The sequence below is a fragment of the Pinus tabuliformis genome, chromosome Q (assembly GCF_031772625.1).
Source record: "Pinus tabuliformis cultivar Carrire ecotype Pingquan chromosome Q, CPIR1, whole genome shotgun sequence".
Lineage (NCBI taxonomy): Eukaryota > Viridiplantae > Streptophyta > Pinopsida > Pinales > Pinaceae > Pinus > Pinus tabuliformis.
Genome location: NC_142296.1, coordinates 552,063,625 through 552,071,820, shown reverse-complemented (window position 1 = coordinate 552,071,820; position 8,196 = coordinate 552,063,625).

The window sequence follows — 8,196 nt, the reverse complement described above, 5'->3', positions numbered from 1 at the left end:
TTCAAGATTGTGTAAAAATAAAGAGGTACTCACTAGAAATAGTGGGGGGAAAAGTGAAAGTGAAACATCTCTTATATAGGCAGCATGTCGCTCCTGAACATGACACTCATCTGTTTCTCATGTCAGGTTTGGGGCATCCTCACTTAGTCACTTGTCCTTCTAGGTTTGGGTAATACATTTTACCTCTAATTTGATTATTCCACTTCATCATTATGACCCTTGGTCCTATGTTGAGTAAAATGTTGCCACTCCGGAGTCGTGTCGCCAGTGTTCAAGAGAAGTCCTAACTACAGTTATTTACCTATACATTGTCTGATCCATTCTTACAGTCTTGGATCTTATTCATTTCATTCCACTTTATTCCTTGTTTCTTGTTGATAATGGGGGACTCATCATTTCCCTCCTTCGATGGGTTACTTCCTGTCGACTTCAACTCATTATCTAGGAAGACGATTTAGAAACTCCCTTTCAGTACCTTAGAGCTTGCACACCTTAATGGAAAGTTCTTCACATCCGACAATAGGTATGTATCATTAGCTTTCGATTGGATGATTCCATGAGTGTTCGACTTCAATTTCATTATCACATTCATGGATTGTACTGTCGTGTCTTGAGAGACATTTTCATTATTGTTGGTTTCTCTCGTACCTACGGTCCACATCATTGGTCAGTAATTAGGTGGTTTTCTAACATGTTCGACTTCAACACATTTATTCACATGTTAGAATTCGTACTTGGATCGAGTCAGGATGGAGTGCAAGACCCTGAGTCTTGTCTGATATGACTCAGGCTGCGCAGATTTATATTTTATTCATGATTATACACATGTGTGCGCTATACAGATGGTTATAACCATACCATGGGACTTCACATTTATGATGATCCTTTTATATTGAATGGTTGCGTCCATACCTAAGATCTTAGATTCACATATGATCCTTCTCATTTGGAAGGTTGCACCCATACCATGGATCTTTTTGTAGGTTTTAACCCTGTACAAATATTACCTGCATACAAATTCTAAAACACATAAAATAAACAATGTGAGAACATAACACATAAAACACATATACATAGAGATTTTCCCCTGGATCCCAAAACCGGGACTACCAGCTTGATTTTTCATTATGTTCCTTTCGATGTTACAATACATATTTATACATGCCGAAGCATCCAATACCATGGACCGAAAACCATTGCGTCCAAAACCATGGACCAAAAACCATCACGTCCAAAACCATGTGCGAAAAATATGCACAAAACCATAGGTAGGTCTGCCCAACCTAATATAGGGTCCAAAACCAAAATTTTCCGGAGCGTTGCCCCAGACCCCATAGAGGAGGGTTACTTGCACCCCTCAAAACCCCTATGACCCCCCCGCTATGCAATCGGCACAACGAAAGGGGGGGGCTCTGCCCCCCCACTAACCCCCCGGTTAACTATATGGGCTAGTGATGGAAAGACTATAACACAACCCAACATTCTCCCACTTGTTGTTTTCTTTCCACAGGGGGCCACAAGAGAGCTTAGTCATTTATCAAGTCCTGCAACACCCATTATTTCTCTACACCAAGAGAACTTCTCAGAGCTCACAGATTTTGTCAATGCATCTATAGTATTCTTCAAAGTGTCCACCTTTACCACCAACACCTTTTTGTCTTCTATCATATCCCTCAAAAAGTGATACTAAACATCAATGTGCTTTGTCTTTGAATGATATGCAGGGTTCTTTGCCAAGAAAATTGCACTTTGGCTGTCACAGTCTATCCTTATAGCTCCCTGTACTAACCCCATACTTGAACACAATCTCTACAACCAAACTGCTTCCTTGCTTGCATGAGTGGCTACCATGTATTCTACCTTTGTAGTTGATAGTGCCACTACAGATTGTTACTTACTCATCTAACTGACTGCACCTCCAAATAGTTTAAACACATACCCACTTGGAGATCTTCTCTGATCCAGATCTCCAGCCTAGTCTGCATCAACAAAGCCACGAATATCCAACACTTTGTCCAATCGTAGTCTTCCTTGGTAGCACAAACCATAATCACTATTGCCACATAAATACCTGAAAACTCACTTAACTACTGTCCAGTGCTCCTTCCCTGGTTTTGACATAGACATGCTCAATACTCCCACTGCATGTGCAATGTCTGGTCTAGTATAGACCATTACATACATTAGGCTACCGATTGCACTTGCATATGGAACACGGGACATGTCCTCTTCCTCTTCTTGTGTCTTGGGACACTGTTCAACAGATAAATTTACACCTACAGGAATAGGAACCTTCACCGGTTTACTATCCTGCATATTAAACCTCTGCAGTATTGTCTCAACATACTTCCTTTGGTTTAACTAGAGCTTCCTTTTTGCCTGATCTCTTTTAATTTCCATGCCCAAAATATAGTTTGCAGCACCAAGATCTTTCATGTCAAAATTGGAGGACAATTGGGTCTTCAAATCCTGGATAATTTCTTTGTCATTTCAAACCAGCAACATATCATCCACATACAAGACTAGATAAATAACGCGGTCACTAATTAATTTAAAATACACACAGTGATCTGCTTTGCTTCTGGTGAAGCCAAGTCCTCGTATAAATGTATCAAATTTCTAATACCACATCCTTGGTGACTATTTCAACCCATACAGAGACTTCTTTAACTTGCATACCAGTTCTTTCTCACGCTTCACCGCAAAGCCTTCAGGTTGCTTCATGTAGATTTCCTCTTCCAGATCCCTGTGAAGAAATGTTATCTTCACATCCATCTGTTCTATCTCAAAATCAAAAGCAGCAGCAACAGATAAAATTAATCTAATAGAAGTTACCTTGGAAACAGGAGAAAAAACATCACCAAATCAATTCCCAGCACTTGGGAATAACCTTTTGCTACCAACCGAGCTTTATATTTCTCCACCTTTCCTTCTGCATTTGTCTTCTTCTTGAACACCCATTTGTTGCCAATGGGTTTCCTTCCATCCGGCAACTCCACCAGATCCCAAGCCTCATTTTTGTGCAAAGATGCCATTTCATCAACCATGGCCGCTTTTTAGAGTTTGCCATCATTTGAATCTACTAATTCCTTCACAGTTCTAGGATCATCATCAGTAACAGATAAAACAAAATTTGAATAGAAAGCAGTTGGACTATACCTTTCCGGCTACCTTCTTTCTCGAACTGATCTTCTCACGCCTGAAGTTTGTGGCTCTTCATATTTTGATTCCTCCTTTGCTGTAGAGTTTGATTCTTTCTCCTTAAGCTCAAACTCTATCTTCTTAGGTTCCTTTGGTTGGAATTCATGTTTAATAACATCTTTCACCTCTCTGAACACCACATCTCGGCTGTACACAACCTTCCTTGTTACTGGGTTCCAAAGATTATAACCCTTTAAACCATCCTTATACCCAATAAATATGCACTTTTCAGATTTACTATCCAACTTGGTTCATTTCTCCTTTGGAACATGTACATATGCATCAAATCCAAATACCTTTAGATGTGAAAGAAAGGGTTTCTTACCATTCCATACCTCTAGTGGAGTCGTATCCTCCAATTCTGATGAAGGTGATTTATTGACCAAATAACATGCTATCTCCACCACCTCTACCCAGAATTCCTGTCCTAACCTGACACCACTGAGCATGCTTCTTGCTCTTTCCATCAACGTCTTGTTCATTCTTTCTGCAACTCCATTTTGCTCAGGTGTATATGGAGTAGTCTTCTACCGTGCTATACCACACTTCTTATAGAATTCTTCAAATTCATTATTGCAAAACTCTCCACCGTTATCTGTCCTCAACACCTTTATCTTCTTCTCTGTCTGGTTTTCCACCAGAGCCTTAAATTCTTTAAACCTGTCAAAGACTTTATATTTCTTCTTAAAGAAATATATCCATGTATTCCTTGAGAAGTCATCTATAAATGATACATAGTACACAGAATTACCCAGTGATGGAATCTTCACAGGTCCAAACACATCACTGTGCACAAGTTCTAATATTTGTTTCTCCCTCTTACCACCAGAGGGGAAACACACTCGATTCTGCTTCCCATATACACAATTTTCATAGAAATCAAAATCCAGAGAGCTATTACTCATACCTTCTACCATACCTTTACCATGAAGTATTTGAAGGCCCTTCTCTCCAATATGTCCAAGCCTTTGATGCCACAACATGGCCTTCTCTCCAGAGACCACTAGATTTTCTGCTTTTAGGAACCAGAGAGCTGTTGCACCCATCAACAATAGTGCTACCTTGCAGCTTGTCCAAAGTTCCAATCCAAACTCCCCACATCAATACCAGTGCTCCCCGAACCATCTTGCAGGCATCCTTCTCAAACATTGTTTTTACACCTACATCATCTAGCTTGCTTACAGAAATCAGATTTCTGGCCAATGCAGGAATATGCAGAACACCCAAAAGTGTTCTATCCCTTCCACCTTGCAACTTCAACTTTACTTTTCCGTGACCAACGATTCTAGCCTTCCTATCATCCCCTAAGAAGACATCACCACCATTGTATTTCTCATACTTGCAGAACCACTCTCTATGGGGAGTGAATTGAAAGGATGCACCTGAGTCAATCAACCATGCCTCATGATCTACATGTGTACTTGAAGAATCCAAGTACACATCCCCACCTTCATTTGAGGTGGTTTTCACCTCTGTGGAAGGAGCATAATCAGATCCCTTTCCTTTATTTGGAGCTTTAGATTTACAGTCCCTTTTGTAATTCCCTTCCTTTCTGTTGGGTCTTGAAAATGTCATTCATTTACATTACACTTTCACTATTATGTCCATTATATCACCTCCATTTCACTACTATGTCACTACTGTTAGCACCTAAATCTGCCCTAGGCTGAAGGAAGGCAAAATTCAGGGTAACCACAAACCACGCTCAGTCTGGTAGCTAGCCCTACTAGAACAGGAGAGGGCTCTCTCCGAGTCATGCTCAGTGAATGGATAAACGAAACGGTCTGAGATGACTTACAGTGAAATATTTATCTTAGGCTAGTAAGTGAATATGGATACAAGAAACAATTTTTATGAATGACTGAGCTTCTGGGATGTTATGGGACCAACAGACAGCAATGAACAGACAACTTAATACAAAGGCATAGATTACTCTGTGAGCCAAGACAGGCGGAAAGTGTAGCAATTTAGTTCGAAATAACACGGAATGGAGAGATTGCTTAGGAGAGTAAAAAGGGCATAAGTACATGAATCCTTTTCAATAGAAGAAGAACACTGAACATGAAATTTTCCCATAGGCAGAGCAATAAAATTGAATTCTACCTTATCTAACTCAGAAAATTTCACTGGAAATGAATATGAATTGAACTATGAAAATTACAAAATACATATGAAACATAAGAGACACATTTACTACACTCACAACCACATGAATCTCATGAAACGGAGCCGCTGCCTTTCATTAATTCTCTGTCAAAAATATACAGTGAAGAAACAGAGTTTCTTTCCCACAGTCTCCCAGAAGTTACAAGCCAACCAACCCTTTGCAAATAGTTTTCATACAATATATATAATGTTCCATGAAGATATAGAATGCCTAGGGGTTGGGGAGTTACTCAAATCATTACAAAATGGAAGTGGAAAGCCAACCATTAGCTACAGGTGCAGCATTACAAACATGACAAATGGCTTGGGTGACCGTTTGCCTTCCTTTGCCACTTGGATAGAAACCAATCTGGAGTGAAAATACTTTAAATGCCACCTTAGGTGCCAAAAAGCTGAAATGTAGATGAGTGGGCCCACTTGGAGAAGTCGCGAATCGAAATTTCTTGAAACGGAGGTCAAATTGGGCTTTTTTCTTGTATGCGCCGTGCCATTTTCTGTGTGTGTCGCGCCACTTTGGAGACTATTTTGAGGCACTTGTAGGAGTCCAAAATGTGCCCAAGTGTTCCTGTTGGAAAGCCTATCCTGTCTACTTTCTAACCCAAGTGGAATTTCTGAATTTGGTTCTCATTTGCCTCTCCAAATATTCATTCTCCCAAGACTGCTTCCTGTGTGTCAAAATAGGGGCAGAGAGGTCATTTTTTGGGTGTTTTTGACATCCTGGAGACTCAGATCTTGCCCAAATTTCTTGTCCAAGCACCAGTAGTTATGATTCTTCATGCTGAATCCAAAACTACAAACCATTCTTCATTTGGAGCTCCCAATTTTTAGCGTCGCGCCACTGGGAGAAAAAACCTATGTTTTGCCCAAAAATTTGTCATGTGACAAAAATTTCCCCAAATTTCTTGAAATTTGGGCTGGAGGTCCTCTATGAAGTGCTATGCTGTGCCAAGGAAGCTTCAACCAAGATTTGAAGCCGATCTTTCTCTTTTGCCTCTTTTGCCTCTTTTGTTGCTTTGCTCAATTTTGCCTTCAAGCTTTTTATCCAGGGCCTTGCACTCATGTTTCGTGCCATGTAATGGAAAGCCATGTGTCTCAGTAAGGCATGGTACTTTTCGGCCTTGTCCAGCAGCCTCTCCAAGTGCATGTTAACTCTCTCTAGATTGGCCTCCTGATCCTCATTGATCTCTTGCTCCAATGACGTGAGCTCAACTCTTCTTCTTTGTGCAGCTTGGCGATGCTCACGAATGTTTTGTAGCTCCATGATCGCCCGCTGATCCTCCAGCTGTTTGTTCCTCTACTCCAGGTATTTCATGTTCCACTTATCCCTCTCCAAGTCAAGGGATAAGGCCTCAATCACTGATTGCTGCTCCTGGATGATCTCTCTAAGCTCTGCATTTGTCGGTTCTGTATCTGTCTCATCATCATGAAGGAGAACGAATTTTGTCTCTCGTTCACCTGATGGCTCACCTGAAGGCCCCTCATCATGCATTGGCTCCTTACCTCTATCCTGTTCCTGTGTCGTCGATGTAGGAAGCAAGGCCCCTTCCACCCCGGGTGGAGATAACACTCGCTTTGCCGCTGCAAACAAATGTCTACTGCCTCTCTGATAGGTGATGAATACTAGCATAGTAGCGGTCTCATGGCGCTCATACTGATGAGAAGGACCACCTATCTCATGTTCTGCCTCTGATACTACCTGTGGAGTGTTGAAGAAGTCCCGGGAGATGAAGTCCTCCCAAGCAATGCCCTGCAATCCCAACTGATGATCCACCAAAATTTGGATAAGAGCGAAGTGATAAACATTGTTAAGCTACCACTGAGGGGTCTTATGCTGCATGAAATTGTTCATCCTCTCTATGTTCTTGCAAATGAAAAATGGAAGGTTCATCATCCACACCCTGGTAAAGTGCATGAGCAACCTGATGTGATAGGCATATAGGCGAGAGAACCTCCCCTCACAACTGAAGTACTTCATGATCAATTTCATGAGTGGAGCATACTCATCTTTCAAATATCTGAATGGGAAGACTCTTGTGAGACGCCTCAAACAACTAGCCTTAATGTAAGGCTCATAGTATTTCCTATCCACCTTCTTCTTCTTATGCCACTATTCTCCAACATTTGGTATGCCTGTTGCCACTGAGATAGTTTCGGGTGTCAATGTGAAGGTGACCCCGGCCAAGATAGACTGACCTCCATGTAGATGAAGCACAAAAAGACGAGCCAACTCATGATGAACTCTAACATTAGCCACCCTTTGACAAAATTCAAAACATGCTAGGTGCTGGAAACATGACATAGCAAGAGGGCATGCCTGCAATTCAGTGAGGGTGTTTGGCTCATCCCTAACATGTTTGCCACTCTTGTGATGTCTCCTGGGAGCCTGTTCTCCTGAAGCTGTATCACTGTGAGTTTCCACCTCATACTCTGATGAACCCTCAGATGCCATGACTGTTGTTTATGTATTGTACTTAGGCTGCCCTTTGATGATGGTGAAGTTAGGTGTTGTTTTTGTGATATCTGCCACCAAGGGGAACAATGAAACAAAGGGAGTATTAGGAGGGGAGTAATGTGATGGGAATAGGGGTTATGGGGAGAAGTTTGTTTAGGGATATGTAGGGGGTTTGGGTATTTAATAGGGTAGGGTTTTTTGGAGTTTTGACAAGGTAGGGTTTGGGGTTTGTATTCACCAAATAGTGGAGGGATAAGGAATAGGAGTTTGGTAATATTTTAGGGTAGTGATAATAGGAAAAATGGCATAGGGGGACAAGGAAAAATGGTAAGGAAGGGAAAATGGAACCTTGGCATCAACACTACAAATATACAACC